The sequence below is a fragment of the Erythrolamprus reginae genome, chromosome Z (assembly GCF_031021105.1).
Source record: "Erythrolamprus reginae isolate rEryReg1 chromosome Z, rEryReg1.hap1, whole genome shotgun sequence".
Lineage (NCBI taxonomy): Eukaryota > Metazoa > Chordata > Lepidosauria > Squamata > Dipsadidae > Erythrolamprus > Erythrolamprus reginae.
Genome location: NC_091963.1, coordinates 76,581,208 through 76,602,578, shown reverse-complemented (window position 1 = coordinate 76,602,578; position 21,371 = coordinate 76,581,208). Strand labels below are relative to the sequence as shown.

Below are 21,371 nucleotides of genomic sequence, written 5' to 3'. Positions count from 1 at the left end.
GCTAGAAGAAAACAAACACAAGCACAATGAGAATTGGTATTAAGCAGCAGACTGTGAGAACCTAAAGAAACCAAGCAATATTATAAATAGAGATGTCATCAGACATTAAAAAAAATTCAGTAAATGTAAATGGCTTAAATAACCCAAGAAAAAAATACCAAATATTTGCAAAACTTAAAAAACAAAGAGCACAAATAAATATTTTACAAGAAGTGCACATTAAAAAATCAAATAGAAAATTATTATGTAATCCAAAATTAGGAAATATGTACACAAGCTTAGCGGATCAAAAGAAAAGAGGAATCGCAATGTACATAGAAGAAAAAATAGAGGGACTTCCGGGGGTGGAGCCAGGCTGAAGCGACGTGCAAGTCAGAAGCTCCTGGTTTGTACTCGAGATTTCCCGTTAAAAAACCAATTAGTGGTGTTAATTCTTCTTGGTGGGAAGAATTACAGTGAGGGGAAGCATCCAGCTATCGGGGGGTCTGCAACTCCCCCCCCTAGCGGGTGGGAAAACCCCGTGTTTTGGCGGGGGAAAAAGCCGGGGTTTTGTCCCCAGCCCGAAGGCCTGGCTTGCTAAACTGTCATCAAGGAAGCAAAAAAACCTGAGCGGCGGCGGCACCAGCGGTTTGGAAAAAAAAAATCTTCTTTTATATATATCTACAACAACATTAATAATACTTACCCAGGAAGATTCAGAGGTGGAACAACGATATAGTCTCCTGCAATCAAGAAGTGGCGATTGAAGAGAGTGGAGCGCGTTATCGGCTGAGGGAAAAGTAAGTCGTTGATGGTGGGCGGAAGTGGTTGCAGCTGGCTGGAGAGCTTATATTGAAGCTCGGGATAGAGAGCGGAAAGCGGGACGGAGACCCTAGAAGGACCGGAGTTGTAAGGCCGGCGTGCTGGGAAAGCGTTGCAACGAGTTGGAGTGAGACCGGGGAACGGTTAACGAGACGGGAGACTTGGAACTTGGAACGTGGGAGACGCAGACTTGGAACGTGGGAGACGCAGTGCTGCTGGATTAAGAAGACTCCTCTACAGCCATCTACCATCTCGAGGGAAACAAACAAGCAAGAGACAAGGAAGAACGGCGAGAGAAGTTTCGAGAGTTGCGAGAGGTTTGAGAGCTGAGACAACCGCCGTTTGCGTTATTTGCCCCTCCTCCCCTCCAGCGAGTTCAGAGATCTAGCCACCATTAAAGAAACTCGGCTGGGAGGCGACAGAGACGACAGAGAAGAGGCGGAAGAGGGTGAAGGAGGGCTAAAAGCCAAAAAGCTTGTTGCTTCAGTATGGTCTGTGGGGGGTTGTAAAATTTAAGCTGTCTGAAAGAAGGAGAAGAACAGAGAGAAGAGAAGACGCCCGTCTCTTCTGTATGCCGAGTGGGAGAATCGTTGTCGACATTTAAGATACCTCGTGCTCTGGTGAATTACTGACTGAACTGCTGACGCCTAATTGAAACCAACGCTGCAAATTTCGACCCGATTGAAACGTGTCGTATTTATAATTACTTATGTTAGTTACTTATATTAGTTACTTATTTTCTTAGTGCATTTTATTAACATTATTACTATTACCTCTACTATTATTAATATTATTAATATTGATTATTGTAATTGTTAGTTTTGTGTTGTTCTTTCCCCACTCTTTCTTTCTTTCATTTTTTTTTTCTTCTCTCCTTTTGCTGATTTACTTTTGCCTGTCTTTCTTCTCTTTTTACATTCCTTTTCTTGTCCCTCCTTATGCCCACGTGCTCTCCCTAATTTAATCTCTCTCTCCTTCCCTCCCCCCGTCCTCCTCCTTTAACTAAGATTAAGAAACCTTATCTCTTTTTTGGTTTCCCTCGGTTTAACAATCAAAATGATTAACTGTGACTAATTGTGATTAATTGATTGTTGACTTAGGGGTTACACCAAGAACCTTAAATTAATTGGTATTTGACAGTTGATATTAAACAATACTGTGAAGGATTAATTAATAATTATTACATATAGTGTTTATAACAGTACTTATAGAACGTTGTAAGGCTTTTTAAGACTAAGCTTGAATTAACTTAAGGTAGACCTATACTATTTATAGTATTTATAATATTTATATTTATAATATCTATACTATTTATTATTTTTTATTAACTGTTAACTAAGACTTAATTAACTTACACAATCTTGATTACTATCAATATTAATATTAGAGTATAGTTTTTATGAAGGATTAACTATTTATCTTAAACTGTATTTAAATCTTATTTCTATCTAAACTCTACTCATATTCTGATTGAACACTATTGTAATTGACTAACTGCCAATACGTGAACAATTAAGTGATAGACATAGATATAACTAATTAGAAATCAGAAACTTTGTACCCTGTATTTGACCTTTCCCTACTAATATTGGAGATATTGCATTAGAACGAACCTAACTATTTTAATCTCCCAAACAAGACTATTCTTGAACTGTGACTTAAATAACATCCTTATCTTTACGACTCAATTGAACACGTGGAAAGGTCACTACTTTGGGATAATTTGGATAATTTGTCAACTATCTTCGTCTGGTTAGGGAGCATGACAACTAATTTCTCTAAATACCAAAAAAAAGCTACACCAGGAACTCCGACGATGCAAACTGTAAAACCAAACACAGAAATGGCAACCACTGACAAAAATTCTTTGCAATCGATTCAGGCCTCACTAAGTTTGATTCAAGAGTTTATGGTCCGCAGCCAAGAGGTAGCTACAGTTACTCAAGAAACCATAAGGCAAAACCACGAGGAAACAAAACAAAACTTTGAAAAGATGTCTGGAAAGATGGAAGGCCTGGAAAATCAACTTGAAGGTATACAAGAAATCATAATTAACCATGAACAGAGGATACAAAATATTGAAACAGACACAAAAAGAATCGATGAAAGAAGAATTGAATCAGAAAGAAGATTAATTGCGGCCAATAATGAGCTCGGAAATTCAATCGCAATCCTGGAGATGGAGAAAGCAGCTTATTTTCTTCGCTTCCAAAACATTCCGGAAAATACAGACGAAGATCTATTTAACAAATTATCCCAGTTGATTACCGACAACACACAGATCGAACTAGAGGAGGTCAAGGACCACATTGACGAAATTTATAGAATACAAACAAACTATGCCAAGAACCACAGATTACCCAGAGAGGTCCACGTAAAATTTACCAAAAAATCTATTAGGGATGAAATATATAAATCAACAAGAAGTGGGAAAATCATGTACCAAGAAAAAGAAATTATAATACTCAAACAAATTCCGAAAAGAATAAGGGAGAAAAGAAGAGAATTCCATTTCTTCACGGCAAAACTACTGAGAAGGGGAATCCCATACCGATGGCTAATTCCGGAGGGTCTTCTGGTAACATGGAACGAAAAAAAAATTAAAATAGACTCGTTCGAGAAAGCGGACTATTTTATTCAAAACAATCTAGAGCAAGACACAGAGATTCGGCAGACCATAGAGGAACTATCACAGGAGGTGAGACGGAGGGAGGATAGAGGAGAGGAAGAACAAGGTGAGGAAAGACAACAAAAAGAACAAAGGGTAACAACAAGAGCGGCGGCTAAACGTCAATAAAGGAAGAGAAGGTAACCGGAGAGGAGAAAGAGGAAAATGACACGAAAGACACTTGAGTTGATCTCTGTAAACATCAACGGATTGAATTCTCCGATAAAAAGAAAACAGATAATGACAAAACTATTAAAACAAAATTCAGATATATCATGTCTTCAGGAAGTACATATTAGGAAGCAAGATTGTAAACTTTTAGAAAATAAAAAACTAGGTAAATTATTCACAGCCCTATCAGACTCAAAAAAGAGAGGGATTGCTTTGTACATTAAGGACATTTACCAACCAGAAAAAATCTATTCAGACGAAGATGGCAGAATTCTAATTGTAAAAATTAAAATAGGTTATAGAGAAATAGCGATAGTGGCGATTTACGCCACAAACATAAAACAGAAACAATTCTATCAAAAATTAGCTGAACAACTAGCACAGGTACAAAAAGGGGACATTTGTATTATTGGAGACTATAATGCAGTGAACGACCCCAAAAAAGATTTTAAATCTGCAAAGAAAAAACTAAAAGACAGGAAAACACTACCACCAGAATTCCAGGAAATAGCAAGGGAATATAGACTGGCAGATATCTGGAGAGAAAGACACCCATTTGCACGGGAATACACCTTCTACTCAGCACCGCAAAAGTCATGGTCCCGAATTGATATGATTTGGACAGACCAAAATTTTGGGAAGTTAATCCATGAAATTGAAATAGGTCCAAACATTTGGGCAGACCACCAACCAATATTGATGAAAATTAAAATACCGACCCCAGGTCAACACCGGTGGTCCATAAACCAACTGTTATTTCAAGATCAGGATTATATCAAACATATCAAACAAGAACTAAAATTATTTTTAAGAGATAATTGGAATACTGACACTACTATTCAGAATATTTGGGACACAACAAAAGCATTTATGAGAGGCATAACAATAGCTTATTTAGCAAAAAAAAAAGAAACAGAAAGATAGGAAATTAAACGAACTTAAGACCAAATTAAAACACGCAGAATTAGAAGCCCAAAAAGACCTCCAAAACGGGAAAATAAGAGAAGAGATAGATGCAATAAAACACAATATCAATTTAACAATACAAGATGAAATTGCCACAAAACTAAGGAAAACCAATCAATATCAATTTGAAAACGCGAATAAAATAGGCAGATGGCTTGCTTATAAACTAAAAAAGCAAGAAGAAGAACGATACATACAAATGCTAGAAGATAAAAATGGGGAATTACAACATACACTGGGGGGAAAAAAGAATATAGTAACTGAATATTATGCTCATTTATACCAAAAGGAAGAAACAAATCAATCCCAACTAAATAAATATCTTGAAGCGGAAATACAAAAGATATCAGAATCAGATGAAACCATACTAAACAAAGAAATAACTAAACTAGAAGTGGAATACGCAATAACCAAACAAAAGAACAGTAAAACTCCAGGTACAGACGGGATACCGGCCGAATTCTATAAAGAACTAAAAGACTACTTATTAGAAATCCTAGTAATAATATTTAATGAAGTATTGGAAAAAGGCTTGCTACCAATATCCTGGACACAAGCCTTGATAAGTCTAATCCCGAAAGACCCGGAAAAAAAGAAACATATACAAAACTATTGGCCCATATCCCTCCTCAATGTCGATTATAAAATATTCATGACAATAATAGCGGAAAGATTTAAACCAATTTTAAACAAAACAATAAAGGAAGATCAAAATGGCTTTCTCCCAGGCAGATACATAAAGAACAATACAAGAATAATTCTTAACACCCTAGAATACTATGAGACACACTCCGAAAAACAATTAGCACTAATATTCTTGGACACCCAAAAAGCTTTCGACAATTTAAGGTGGAAGTTTATCCTTGAACTAATTAAAAAAATGCAATTCGGCCCCAAAATGATAAACATGATCCAAACTATATACAATATGCAATCCGCTCAAATTATATTTAATGGGGAACTAACAAGATCTTTTCAAATTGCAAAAGGTGTTAGACAAGGATGTCCTTTATCTCCACTTCTATACATCTTGGCAGTAGAAACACTTCTTAATCAAATAAGATCCAACATGGAAATTATAGGTCTTAGAACAAAAAAACACGAATTTAAAGTTCAGGCTTATGCAGACGACCTAGCATTCATCTTGGAGGACCCAATAGAAACAGGGGAACACCTGCTGAGAGAGATACAACGGTATGGAGAAGTGGCCGGCTTAAAAATCAATAAACAAAAAACTAAAATTATAACTAAAAATATGGACACTAAACAAGAACATGAATTAGAGACAATATTAGGAATCCAAACTGTCAAAAAAGTCAAATACCTGGGCATAACACTAACAAATAGATGTGGTACAATACAAAAAGATAATTACGATTCCCTCATTAAGAAAACAGAACAACAGTTAATTAGGTGGAATAAAATTCATATCTCACTATCAGGGAGGATAGCCACAATTAAAATGTCTATACTACCGAAATTTTTATATTTATTCCAGACGATCCCAATAAAATTAAACCAAATTTTTTTTTAGCAAAATAAATACAACAATTTCAAAATTCATTTGGGCGGGGAAAAAACCAAGGGTGAGATTTAAAGCCTTACAAGACAGAGTAACACAAGGTGGATTTGGATTACCAAACTTCCAAGTCTATTACGAAGCATCGGTCCTTTCATGGGTTAAAGAGTGGATAACCCTCCAAGATCAAAGACTTTTGGCCTTGGAGGGTCATAACATTCTCCAAGGATGGCACAGTTTCCTATGGAGCGAAAAAGGGAAAACGCCAGTATACTTCAGATGTCACATGATCAGGGACTCCTTAATAAATGTGTGGTTAAAAACTAAAAAAGAACATTACCACAAAATCCCAAAATGGTACTCCAGTCTTGAAGCCCTCAGACACCCAAACTTATTTCAATCAATAAAAATATTGAATTACAACCACATATTAGATGAGAAAGGAGATATAAAATCCAGACAGCAACTAAGAAATCAAAATATCGATATTGACTGGTGGTCCTATGCTCAAATTCTGACGAAATGGAATAGAGACAAAAAAAAAGAAGGGATCCAAGAAAAAGAAAGTATAATCGATAAAATATTATTAGGATATCCGAAAAAATTTATAACCAAAATGTATAATTATATGATGGGGTACTCTATGGAAACTGAATTAGTAAAAGGAAATATGATTACCTGGGCTAAAAACATAGGGCATCCCATTTACATTGAACAATGGGAACAAATGTGGAGAAACCTGAAAATTACTAAATCAGTTCCATACAAAGAGAACCTACAAAAAATGTTTTATAGATGGCATCTATCACCAACGAGACTGGCCAAGATCTACCCTACTATAAAACCAAATTGTTGGAGGTGCAATAGCAAAATTGGAACATTTTTTCATTTATGTTGGACTTGCCCCCTCATCAAAAAACTATGGAAAAAAATCCAAACATGGATACAACAAATCACAACAGTTTCCTTAAAACTCACACCAGAAATATTCCTCTTGAGTATAATTGATTTGAAAAACAAGAAAGAAGACACGTACCTAATACACCATATAATTACAGCTACCAGAATAACAATAGCACAAAACTGGAAAAGAGATACTATACCAACTGAAAGAGAAATCATCAAAAAAATCTATGACTGTGCAGAAATGGATAGGCTTACTCAAAAACTCAAAAATAAAGAAGACTCGAAATTCTACAAAAATTGGGAAAAATTTTACAATTGGGTAAAAAGTAAGAAAAGAAATAAATGAAGAAAGGGGGAAAATATAACGAAATACTACAAAACATAGATATATTAAAACACTAAAATATTAAAATACTAGTGGAAAGCGTAGAAATGACTGTAGAAAAACTCTAGAATTCTGAAGGATAATATCGGACTACTAAGAATACCTTGATCAATCCAGCACGATTTCTTCTCAAATGTAAATATATATTGATATAAATACTACTTTAACGAAACCGCGGCTTCCATATGCCGCCCAAACAAACAATTTAGACCTTTTAGAACTATTACAGTTCAATGGGGGGGAGGGGTTGGGAGGAAGACCCAAAAAACCCAAAAGATAACGAACTATAGAGATGTATTATGTTAACCACAATAGGCTATGATATGTATTGGTTTAACAAAATAATTTGAATGGAGTAATCATGGCATAACAGCAAGTATGTGTCAGGTTATCACAATGTTGTGAATCGATGTATCTTTCTCCCTTTGTACATAATCTTTTTTGTAAAACAATAAAAATTATTTTTCAAAAAAAAAAAGAAGAAGAAAAAATAGAGACAAAACAATTATATAGTGACCAAGAAGGTAGAATTTTAATTGTACAATTAAAATTAGAACCAAAACCTCTCGTCATTATATGTATATATGCACCAAACGACAATCAAAAACAATTTTACAAGGAATTACACGATAAAAGAATTGAACTATCAATTGAAAATATGGTAATTGTGGGTGATTTTAATGCAATTTCCAATAGTCAAATGGATTATTCAGGTATAAAGAAAGAAAAGAAAAAGAAATCAATTTTGCCAAAAACCTTTGGGAAATGAGCTCAGAATTACTGCTAAAAGATATTTGGCGTGAACGCCAACCACGAAACAAACAATATACTTTTTATTCTAACCCCCATAAAATATGGACCAGGATAGATATGGCTTGGGCTCCAGCTCTTACCTCTGAATTTATTACTGATATTCAAATAGAAACAAATAGCTGGGCAGATCATAACCCATTAGTAATTTACTGGAAAGGAAAGAAAACAAAACATTTGGCAAATGAATAGAAATATTTTGCGAGATCCTAATTATATAGAGTGGATTGAAAAAGAACTAGAAATATTTTTTAGTATAAATAAGAATAAGGAGACAACGCCATAAAACTTGTGGGATACAACAAAGGCATATATTTGTGGATTGACAATTTCTTATGCAGCAAAAAAAATAAAGAAAAAAAGATACAATATCAACAATTAGAGAAAGAATTGAAGGAACTAGAATTAGAATTACAGTGTAATCCATATGATAATAAAGTTAAAAGGAAGTTGGATTTAGTAAAACATAAGATAAACTTGATAGAACAACAAGAAATAGCTACAAAAATAAAAAGAGCTAAACAGGAACATTTTGAACATGCAAACAAGCCGGGAAGGTGGCTAGCTTATAAAATGAGAAAAGACAGAGAAACTAAAACAATAAAGAAATTAGCAGATAATAAAGGCATAAGACACAGAGCAGAAGAAAAGAAGGAAATAGCCTTAGAATTTTATAAAAATTTATACCAAAAAGAAGAAATAAAAGAAGATAAGATTTTTAATTTTTAAAGTTCTATTGACATACCAATATTAACAGAGGATCAACGACAAAAGCTTAATGCTCCATTTACAATGCTTGAATTACAACAAATACTTAAAAATCAGAAAAATAACAAAGCTACAGGTCCGGATGCTATACCTGCTGAATTTTATAAACTAAATAGTAGTATTCTTACCTCAAATATGCTGGAGATTTTTAACAAGATAAAAGCAGAGGGAAAATTACCCAGATCCTGGTCAGAAGCTTTAATAACATTGATACATAAATCAGGAACGGAGAAGGAAAAAATTCAAAATTATAGACCAATATCGTTATTGAGCATAGATTACAAAATTTTTATTTCCATTAGATTTTAAAATGTTATGAATGATATAATTCATGAAGATCAAAATTGATTCCTCCCAGGTGGACAAATTAAAAACAATTTAAGGACAATTATAAATACATTGGAATTTTATGAACAACACCCTGAAAAACAAATGGTGTTAGTATTTTTAGATGCTAAAAAAGCATTTGATAACGTTAACTGGACTTTTATGAAACTGCAATTAAATAAGATGAATGTTGGTACAAACTTTTTAAATATCATTGATGCTATATACTCAAATCAATCAGCTAAAATTATCTTAAATAATGAACAAACAGAAAGGTTAGAAATATATAGAGGAGTTAGACAGGGCTGCCCCATCTCACCATTGTTATTTATTCTAACATTAGAAACATTGTTAATAAAAATAAGAGCTAACAGTGACATTAAAGGACTAGAGATTAAAAAAGAATCTTATAAAGCTCAGGCATTTGCTGACAACGTAGTTTTTATAATAGAAGACCCTTTGACATCAATATTAAAATTAATGGAATTAATAGATTATGGAAAAGTGGCGGGTCTGAAAATTAATAAGAAAAAAATGCACTTACTAACAAAAAATATGACAGATCAACAGAAAAATCTATTAGAAAGTAAAGAAAGTAAAATATTAAGGTATTTGGATTACTGCCAAAACTATATCATTAAAGAATGATAACAATGAGAAACTGTTAGGTCAAATTAAAAAAGATTTAGAAATATAGAATAATTTACAATTAACATTACTTGGAAGAATTTCTACAATAAAAATGAAAATTCTTCCCAAAGTATTGTTTCTGTTTCAGGTAATTCCAATTAATCCAGGAGAATTTTTTTTAAAGAACTGACTAAGATCACAAAAAAATTTATATGGCAAGGGAAAAAACCAAGAATAAAACAGAGTGCTTTAGAATATTTGAAGATGAGGGGTGGGCTCACCCTTCCAAACTGGAAGTTATATTACCAAGCAGCAGCCTTATCTTGGATAAAAGAATGGTTAACTTTGGAAAATAGAAGATTATTAAATCTTGAAGGACACGATTTAATGTTAGGATGGCATGCCTTTATTTAGTATGATAATTATAAACAACATTCTTATTTTAAAAGACATACAATTAGAAAGGCTTTATTAAATGAATGGAATGCAATAAGGAAAAATCATTTCTTAGTTATGCCAGAATGGATTTCTCCAATAGAAGCAATATGCCCCCCAAATCTATTGCAAGAAGATAAAATTTGGAAGTATAGGGATGTATTAGATAATCAACTGAAATTAAAAACGAGACAAGAGTTACAACTGGCAGGGGTAGTAACTGACTGGTGGCAGTATACGCAGATCAAATCCAGATTTCAAAAAGATGTAAGAACATATATATTTAAGAAAGATAATAATATACTAGAGAAAATATTAATTAAAAGTCAAGGAAAATTGATTGGGAAGGTATATAAATACTTGATTAACTATAGGACGATAGGTTGGATTTTAAAAGATAATATGATAAGTTGGTGTAAAAATATAAGAAAAGAAATAGATGACTTCCGGTTTTGGCGTTGCTCTGTCAGCTGGGTGGTCTCTGTCTCTCCTCGGGGCTACTCCGGCTTTTCGTGAACCGCGGTGTCTTTCTGGCAGCCCCTGGCCCGGAGAGTTGGGGGTTTCAAGGGAGGAACTTCCATCGCACCCGGGGGGTGGTGGGCAGACCCCCCTGAACAGCGAGGACTTCTCCTACCGCCTCACGAAAAACCCAATCAGTTTGATCGGCCCAAAGAGCAAATGCTTTGATTCCTCTGTGGAAGCTGCTGAATATACGACAAGAAGGAACTGAAAGTGAGAATTTTGACTTTTCTCTGATAGCGTACGAATAGTGTTATATATGGTTAGAAGGTTATGGAAAGTGAATCCCTGCTGCTTGTGTCAACCGGACTGAGGTCGAAGCTTACTGCCAAGTTTGGAAGGCAGCGACTGCGTTAAAATGGCGATGGTGTTAAAACGATCTGCATAGGTGACCAGAGAGAACGTAAATTTTACTCTAACAACTATATTAAAGTCCCAATAATTGACATTTAAAGCCTTTTCTATATGGATTTCTACCTATTTTTGGATTTTTGGGATCTTATTTGATACTCGGAATTACAATTGAACCTGTGGATTATAATTTGGCTTATACCTTATGGCGATATAACGTCGGAGTCTACCTACGATCGAAACATCCAGGGGGGAAAGGGAAAAGAGAGAACACTAAAAGAAGAATTCACAACGCTGAAAATAGTGATCATTTGACGACTCCAGAAGATTCCAGAAGAACTTAGTGGCCTTGTGAATCTTTGACCTTTCTGATAATTGTGGATAATTGCATACAGCTTACTGAACATTGATAAAAAAAAAATTCCTGTTAATCATCAGCGGACTGGACATTCTCTATGAACATTCCAGAAAAAGACTAAATATTATCTTTTAGATTAAATAACTTTTTGTAATAACTCTCTGGCTTTAGAACTTGAGTAACTTACATATTAACAACACCACTTGAAATAACCCACCTTCAGACAACGACTAGAGGATAAGTTTTGATTTTTTCTCAATTAATAGTAACCATATTCTTAAAATAACAATAAATATTTGATTTAATAGTAATAATAATATATTTATAACATTAGTAAAATTGTTTATTTTGTTTTAATCAATGCATAGTTAATTAATTTTCTCTCATTAATTTATTGGTTAGTAATTAGTAATAAGTATTGCCTAGTAATTATACCCGCTTAGTGAAAGCTGTTTAGCAATAGTTTAATATTTATTAATGATAGCTGGTTAATAACATTTAAATATCTATTAGTGTTATAGTGTTTGATACTTCCTTGAGCTGTTTCTTCCTTTTTTTTCTTTTTGTGCTAGTTACTCTTGAGAATTAATTTTCTGTAATAATAAGCACTGAAACCGAATTTAGTATCACAGTTTGAGAGATTAGTTCTACTATATTTCTGTATTCCTTTATTCATACCTTATTACTTGATTTTGGTTTGCTAACAAATGAACTGTTGATAAATGAATTGATACTCTTTAAGACGATACCCTTTAAGATTAAGATTCTGTCTCTCATTTTATATTCTCTATTCTTCTCCTTCATACCCAGAGATAATTGTCAATAATATCTTTATACTTTTTATATGCTATACAACGCTTATATATTTCCTATCTATACCTATACTCTTTAATAATTCTGTGGCTCTGTAACTACCTCTTCACTACCTACGAAAATATAGTGCTACCCCGCTACATAATTCTAAATTACTCCAATAACTATAATCTTATTACACATTTGGAAATATTTTTGGATTAAATTTAAAATGTCTACCTCAAGTATCAATACAATAACGAAGGCCTGGAGAAAGACGACGGCTCAACCCTTGACACCCTCTAACCAGCAAGGCTCTGACAATCCTCCCAATCTGCCAAACCCACCAAATGAAAGAAACCCACTCGATCAGACTACAACTACAACATTAACCTCCTTGCAGGAGATGATACTTAGGATGCAGGAGTCTATCGACAGGAACTATGCAGCAATCACAAACACTATGGGAACAATGAAGGAGGATATAAAGAACATTGACGACCGGGTTGGACGACTCGATGGAAGGATGGAAATGGTGCACAAAATTCTTACAAAAAACGATCAAAAAATCCAAAAAATTGAAGAAGTCAATGAAAGAATAGAAACACGCCTCCAAGATGCTGAAGGTAGAACTGAGTACATCAACAGAGATCTCGAGGAAGCCATTATAAATCTGGAATTGGAAAAATCGGCGTTTTATTTAAGATTCCAAAACGTAACTGAATCAAAAGAAGATCTACCCCAAGTTATGGCAGAAATCCTAGCTATGATGACAAATAAACCTGCACAAGATATTATACAACAAATGGATGAAATATATAGGATTTCTACGCCTTATGCTAGAAGAAACCGGCTGCCCAGAGAAGTCCACATTCGCTTTCTGAGGCATACCTTCAGAGACGAAATATATAATGCATCTAAAGACAATTCTGTCTCTTTTAAACAGAAAGAAGTTATAACGCTTCGTCAAATACCATGACGAGTAAGAGAAAAAAGAAAACCTTACCAGGCGTTGGCACAAAAACTTAATAACAACAAAATACCTTTTAGATGGCTCACCGCGGAGGGCATGCTCATATCTTTGAGTAATAAGAAACATAAGATTACCACGGCAGAAGAAGCTAAAGATTTCCATGAGCACGTTATTAAAATAGTGGAGGAACATTATCCCCTGGAACAAGAAACAAAAGATAAGACCTGTGTTGATGAAGTAAGTTCCAAAGATGCCCTCTCAGATAAAGAGATTAGAGATGTTTCTAGAAGACAGGAATATGGCAGAGAAGGTACAAAAACCAGAGCCCAAACTGAAGCCAGAAAAGAGAAGAGATGAGAAGGTTGAAACCAACCATCAGTACAAGGAAATAACATTATTCTCAGCAACCATTAACGGTCTAAACTCCCTTTCGAAGAGGAAGAAAACTTTCCACAAAATAATAAAACAAGACTTTGATTTAATCTCCTTGCAAGAAATCCACATTAAATAGAGATGCCGAGAAACTAAATTGCCTCAGACTTGGTAAAAAATTTACATCACTTGCAAATGTAAAAAAAAGAGGAATAGTGGTATACGCCAAACTAACTCTTACCCCAAAATTAATTTATTTTGACAATAATGGTAGGATTTTAATAATACAAATTTCTCTAGGTCTAAAAAGAGTCAATATAATTACAATATATGCCCCATCAATTCAGAACCCATATTCTTTTCCAATCTTCACAAAAAAATTCTAGAATTAAAATTAGAAAATATAATGATAGTGGGCGAGTACAATGCAATACTTAACAAAAAACTGGACTACAAAGGCTCTAAAGCCAAATCTAGAAAACAACTCCCATCAACTTTTGAAGATTTGAGTACAGAATTTGCACTACAAGATGTCTGGTGTTACTACAACACAGATTGTCTAGAATATACGTTCTTTTCTGCCCCCCACAAATCATGGTCACGCATCGACATGATTTGGTCTACCCCGGAAATTATTAACAAAATTACGCAGGTCCAGATACTTCCAAATACATGGGCAGACCATAATCCCATAACTTTGAAAATAAGAATCCCTTCAATCTGGCAATTTCGAAGATGGTCTATGAACCAAGCAATTTTTAATGAAAAAGAGTTCCAAAATTTAATTCAAAATGAAATTCAGATTTTTCTTCAAATAAATCAGGATGGAACAACATCAACACAAAATGTGTGGGATACTTTAAAAGCCTACATAAGAGGCATCTATATTACATATACAGCCAAAAAGAAAAAAAACAAAAAAAAATTCAATTTGACATATTAAATATAAAAATTAAAAAACTAGAAGAAAAACTACAAATAATTCCAAATAATGATAAAATACTATCTGAAATAAATTTGACTAAACGTGAAATAAACATAAAAACTCAAGACGAACTATCTCGAAAATTAAGAATGTCTAGGCAAAAACAATTTGAATTCGCCAATAAACCTGGTAGATGGCTATCTTTTCAACTTGCTCAACAGAGAAAAGATAAAAACATCGAAGCTCTATATGATGAACAGGGAGTCTTAAAAACCTCCCACAATGATAAAAAGCAAATAATTGAAAAGTTTTTTGCCAACTTATATAAGAAGGAAGATATAGATGAACACTTGATTTTAGATTTACTACAACATTCAGACTTAACCAAAATAAAGAAAGAACACGAAGAACTCCTGAATAAAAAAATAACTGCTTTTGAATTAGACAAAGCAATTGCCAATCAAAAAAATAATAAAACTCCTGGGCCAGATGGCATCCCCGCTCAATTATACAAAAAAGCATCAGAAAACCTGAACCCCATACTTCTTAAACTATTTAATGAAGTACTAGAAGAAGCCCTAATCCCCAATACATGGAACGAAGCTTATATAACATTAGTACCGAAAGACGAGAAAAATAGGTCCCATATCGTCCGATATCCCTACTAAACTCAGATTACAAAATCTTTGCTACAATTATCGCTGACAGACTAAAAAGGATTTTAAACATTATTATACACACAGATCAAAATGGTTTCCTCCCGACAAGGAACATTGGAATGAACACCAGAATTATACTTGACTCTATAGAATATTATAACAAAAATATTGATAAGCCTGCTGCGTTCATATTTGTGGATCTTTATAAGGCTTTTGATAGTTTACACTGGCAATTTCTTATTTCACAATTGGAAATTGTGAATTTTGGTAATCACTTTGTCAATCTAATTAGAGTCCTATATACTAGTCAACAATGATATCACAGATAAGATATATATTGGTAAAGGTGTCAGACAAGTTTGTCCAGTAGCCCCACTACTTTTTATATTGTCCTTAGAAACTCTGTTAAATAACATAAGAGCAAATAAACAATTACGAGGTCTCAAAATAAAACAAGAACATTTTAAAGTTCAGGCTTTCGCTGATGATATGGTGTTCCTATTACAGGACCCATTAAAAACAATTACAAATTTTATCAAAGAAATTGAGAGATTTGGTACTGTGACTGGATTAAATATTAATGCAGAAAAAACTAAAATGATAATTAAAAATATGTCTCATATTCAAATAACAAAACTGGAAGAACTATCAAAACTTAAATCCACAAAGAAAACTACCGTATTTTTCGCTCTATAAGATGCACCTGCTGATAAGACGCACCTAGATTTTAGAGGAGGAAAATAGAAAAAAAATATTTTGAGCCAAAAAGGGGAGAGGAACAGAGGAAGGAGTGAAAGAAGGGAGTGAGGGAGGAAAGAAGGTAGGAAGGAAAAGGAAAGCAAGAAATGGAGGGAGGAAAGGAAGGAAGGAAAGAAAGAAAGAAAGAAAGGGGGAAGGAACAGGAACAGAGGAAGGAAGCAAGGAAACTTATGAAAGGGGAGAGTAAGAGAGGAAGGACTGAAGGGAGGGAGGGAGGGAAGAAGGTAGGAAGGAGAAAGAAAAGAAGAAATAGAGGAAGGGAAGGTAAAAGAGAGAAAGAAAAAGAGCAAGAAAGAAAGAAAGAGAGAAAGAAAATGAAAGAGAAATAAAAATAGAGAGGGGGAGTGAAAGAAATGGAAGGCGGGAAGGAAGGAGAGAAAGCAAGAGAAAGAAAGAAAGCAAGAGAAAGAAAAAAGAATGAAAGAGCAAGAGAGCAAGAGAGTAAAAGAAAGAAAGAAAGAAAGAAAGAAAGGCAACTTCAAAGAAAGGCTCACTGAGCATCTCTCACTCTCTCTCTTTCTATCCCTCTTTCTTTCTCTTCCTTTCTCTCTCTCCTCTTCCTTTATCTCCTCTCTCTCCCTCCCTCTCTTTCTCTCCCCCCTCTCTCCCCCTTTCCCTCTCTTTCTCTCTCTCCCTCTCTTGCTATCTCTCCCCCCTCTCCCTCTCTCTCCCCCCTTTCCCTCTCTCTTTCTCTCTCTCCCTCTCTTGCTATCTCTCCCCCCCTCCCACTCTCTTTCTCCCTCTCCTTCTCTTTCTCTCTCTCCCCCTCTCTCTTTCTCTCTCTCCCCCCTTTCTCTCACTCTCTCTTTCTCACTATCTTGCTGTCTGTTGCTCTCACTCACTCTCGTTCTCTCTCCGTTCTTCTCAGCGGTGACGCGCGCACGCCCTGCCCGCCTCACCTTTGCCGAGAGGGCTCTCAGCAAGGGGGTTGTAGGAGAGGCGGGGCCGGCGGCAAAGGTGATATTCAATGTCGGGGGCGCACGGGCGGTTGCACGCGCTCCCTATCTCCCTGCTAGCCCACTCGGAATATTCAAAATAAGAAAAACCTTCACCGGCAAAGGCTTTTCTTATTTTGAATATTCCGAGTGGGCTAGCAGGGAGATAGTGAGCGCGTGCAACCGCCCATGCGCCCCCGACATTGAATATCGCCTTCGCCGGCCTCCGCTGAGAAAAGCCTTTGCCGGCATTTCCTCTCGGCGTCAAGGAGGCGCAGCGGCGGGCGGAGAGAGGGAAGCGGGGGTAGCGGCGTCCCTCCTGGCCTTGGCGGGCCGCCCGACCCTCCCCACCTCCTGCAAACGCGGCGGGCGGCGGGGGGAGAGCGAGGAGCCGGCTCCGGCGGGCGCAGGGCTTGGCTGGCTGGCTGGCGGGGGGAGCGCCGCTGGTGGTGCGGAGGGAGACCCTCCTCCGGGAGGGAGGGGGCCAGGCAGCAGCTAGCCAGCCAGCCGGCGGGATGGCGCTTCCGAGTTCGCAGCCTCCCCCCCCTCCCTGCCTGCATCTTCGCTCCATAAGACGGGGCTGATTTTTCATCCTACTTTGGGAGGAAAAAAACTGCGTCTTATGGAGCGAAAAATACGGTAAATATTTAGGCCTATGGATTACAGCGAATTGTGCAACAATTAAAAAAGACAATTATGACAAACTCACTAAAGACATAGACAAAACTTCCTCTCTCTTTAATGGGAAGGATAGCCACAAGGATAGCCACAATTAAATCAAATATACTCCCAATATATTTATATTTATTCCAAACCGCCCCAACAAAACTAAATAAAACCTTATTTGAGTCACTACATAAAATGTTCCACAAATTTATCTGGGCAAAGAAGAAGGCAAGGATAAAATTATATATATGTTTGACCACCGCACAAGAGGAGGATTTGGACTCCCTAATATGAAGCTGTACTACAAAGCCTCAATACTAAACTTAATTAGGGAATAGATATTGCTGAAAAACAGAAGGCTACTAGCACTAGAAGGCTATGACCTTCTTACAGGATGGCATGCCATCTTACTGACGGAATTGCACAAAATAGCCCCTTATATCAAGCAACATTACATTTGTAATGCACTAATTCATGTGTGGCAATTTATTAAGAAGAATTATTACTTAGCCACTCCAAAATGGATTTCACCAATTGAAGTACTGTATTTACTTGTCCTAATCTTCTTCCCACAAATAAAATAATAACTTATGAACAAGTACTCGACTCAAATGACCTCTTAATATCTAAACAAACCCTTGCAGAGATTGGCTTCAATTTAGACTGGTATTAATATATCCAATTACACAATATTTAAACCAAACACACAAAAAATTTTGGATTTCAAAAAAATATTATATTAGATAAGATTCTTTTCGGCCCAAAAAAGAAAATAATATCTAATATATATAATATCCTCTTACAGCAATATAATATAGAAGAAATAGTTAAAACAACAATGATTGCTTGGGGTCAAAATTTTGGGTATAATATTTACCTTAATGAATGGGAAAGAATATGGACAAAAAACTATAAATATACAATTGCCACTACTCAGAAAGAAAACCAATATAAAATGTTCTATAGATGGCACTTACCACCAGCTAGATATATCCAAATATGTCTCCAAAATGCTGGAAGTGCAATGAAAAAATTGGCACATACTACCATATGTGGTGGACATGTGAAACAGCAAAAGCTTATTGGTTAAAAAAAAATAGAGCAGATTACTTCTATAAATATACCCCTAAAGCCAGAACTGTTCCTCTTACGAATAATAAGACAAAGGATTAATAACGATGACTATTATATTATAATTCAAATCCTTTCCGCAGCGAGAATCCTCTACACCCAATATTGGAAACAGGAACAAACGCCTACGATTCTAAACCTTCTAATTAAAATCATGAACTATGCCGAGATGTCTAAATTGACCATGGAATTACAAAACCAAGATGATACGATCTTTTACCAAGTCTGGGGCAAATGGTACGAATGGCTAAGAGAAAAAAAATTTGCTCTAATAATCCAAAAAAGAAAATGACTCAACAAAATAAGTTATTATTGAATAATAAATTCTTAAGAGATACCCAAATTAATACATGATAGAAGATACAACTCCTATGTAACATTGGAATAACCTACACTCACAACCCTAAAATTAATCAATAGAATTCTACAACTACTCTAAGAAAGGGAATAATATACTAAAGATAAATACGGACTCAATGTCCTATGACAATGATGTACCAGCCTTTCGCTGGTTTTCTCTTCTTTTCTTCTCAGTCTCTTTTTCTCTCTCCTTGTTTCCCTACTTTTTCTTTCTTTCTTCTGCTTTTTCTCCCTTTTTTCCCTTCCTTTTCCCTCTCTTCGTGATATCTTTAAGACTGAACCAAAAAATTTGAATATTGATTTTACAAGATTTAAACAGAGTTTAAATCAATACAATTGATTACTAATAATCAACTCTATGAATATAATGAAAAAAGCCTTAAAGTACCCTTTTCTTTTCATACTTTTATTATGTATTAATATTCACCACTATGGAAGCTGTACACTTCTATATATTATTCCGTTTGTACTGTTATTGCTTTTTCCATTTTGTCATGATTATTTTTCTCTCCCTTCCCTTATCTTCCTTTTTTAATTGTATATTTAATAAAGATTATCTATTTTTTAAAAAAGGAAAAGAAATAGATATAGACACATGGGAAAAGGCCTGGACATACAACTGGAAGATAACTAAATCAGTCTCTTTTAAAGAAAATCAAATAAAAATGTTCTATAGATGGCATTTGCCACCAAATAGAATCTCAAAGATGTTTCCAAATACATCCCCTAATTGTTGAAAATGTAAAAAAGAAATTGGTACATATTTCCACCTATGGTGGACTTGTCCAAAAGCAACGAATTATTGGAACAAGGTAGAAAGATGGCTAAGAGAAATAACACAACAAGAAATCAAGAAGACCCCAGAATTTTTCTTATTAGGTATTACAAAATATAAATATAAAAAAGAAATATACTATTTAATAATTCATATTCTAGTAGCTGCAAGGATTGTCTTTGCACAAAAATGGAAAGATAAGGAAATCCCCAAGGATGATGAGGTTTTTGGTAAGATTATAGAATGTGCAGAATTAGATATGATGACGAGGCGGTTGAATAATCAAGTGGATACAGAATTTTATAAAACTTGGCAAAAGATTTACTGCTGGTGGAATTAAAAAATGCTTAATGATGTTGAAGTATAGAGTTTTAATAGTTAAATGTATTAGATATAGAATAGATTATATAAAGAAATTTTATCGAGACGTTTACTTTTCTGAACAGATCTAAATTATAATAAACTTTTCCTTTTTATATTAAGAAGACTTCTATATTGAGCGGAGCAATTGTAGCTCCTTTTTATGTTAGGCATTATGTTTTGTTTATTTTATGTTTGTCTGTCTTGTAATGTCTTATTATTTTGAAAATAATAAAAATATTTAAAATAAATAAATAAAATGGCTTTAACAGCCACTAGTTTCTCACATGTCCCTTTGAATTCAAACAACATAAATAGGAAATGGCTTTTACAGTACCTTCCTTCGCTCAGTCAGCCTCAGAGTTCCTGCCTCAGCCTCTGGGAACTGAAACTGAATGGGAAATGGCCTGCCCTCTCTTTTATTCTACTTCCCAGCCAGACGTTCCTCCCCCTGGGTCTGTGAATGGTCTTTTTGAATTCAATCTGCAAATGAAAATGGTCCTTTCAACTTCCCTTTTCCCCCAACCCCTTTGAATTCAAGCAACAGAAATAGAAAATGGCTTTTACAGTACCTTTCTTCTCTCACTCAGGCTCAGAGTTCCTGCCTCAGCCTCTCTAAATGGTCCCTTCTCTGTGAATGGTCCCCTTTTTCCCAGCCCCTTTGAATTCAAGCAACAGAAAGGGAAAATGGCTTTTACAATACTAGTTAAAATGGCTTTAATAGCCACTAGTTTCTCACCAGCCTGGCTTTTATAGAACTTTCCTTCTCTCACTCAGCCTCAGTGTTCCTGCCTCAGCCTCTATGAACTGAAACTTTAATTGGTATTGTTGCAAATAAGAAAAGTAATATATTCATCTTAATTAATGCAATTCAGTGATAACTGAAGAGCTTTCCATTTCTTCCAATCTTCCTCAATCTGTTTTATAGGTTTTATATAGTTATCTTCTTTTAATGTTGAAGATCTTGCTGATATCTGGATCCCCAAATATCTTATTCTTTTCAAAATTTGGATATTTAAATTGCTTTTAGTTCCATTTTTTGATTCTCTG

General features: G+C 35.0%; 1 protein-coding gene across 1 annotated transcript in view; it reads right to left on the bottom strand.

Annotated features, from left to right (window-relative positions):
* The window catches only part of TMEM108 (transmembrane protein 108), a 138,073-nt gene extending 117,371 nt beyond the window's left edge, over positions 1-20,702 (bottom strand). Inside the window, exon 1 of the mRNA XM_070767407.1 lies at positions 20,659-20,702. The gene's annotated coding sequence lies outside the window, so the exon portion shown is untranslated. The remainder of the gene's footprint in view (positions 1-20,658) is intronic.
* Positions 20,703-21,371: the final 669 nt, after the last annotated feature.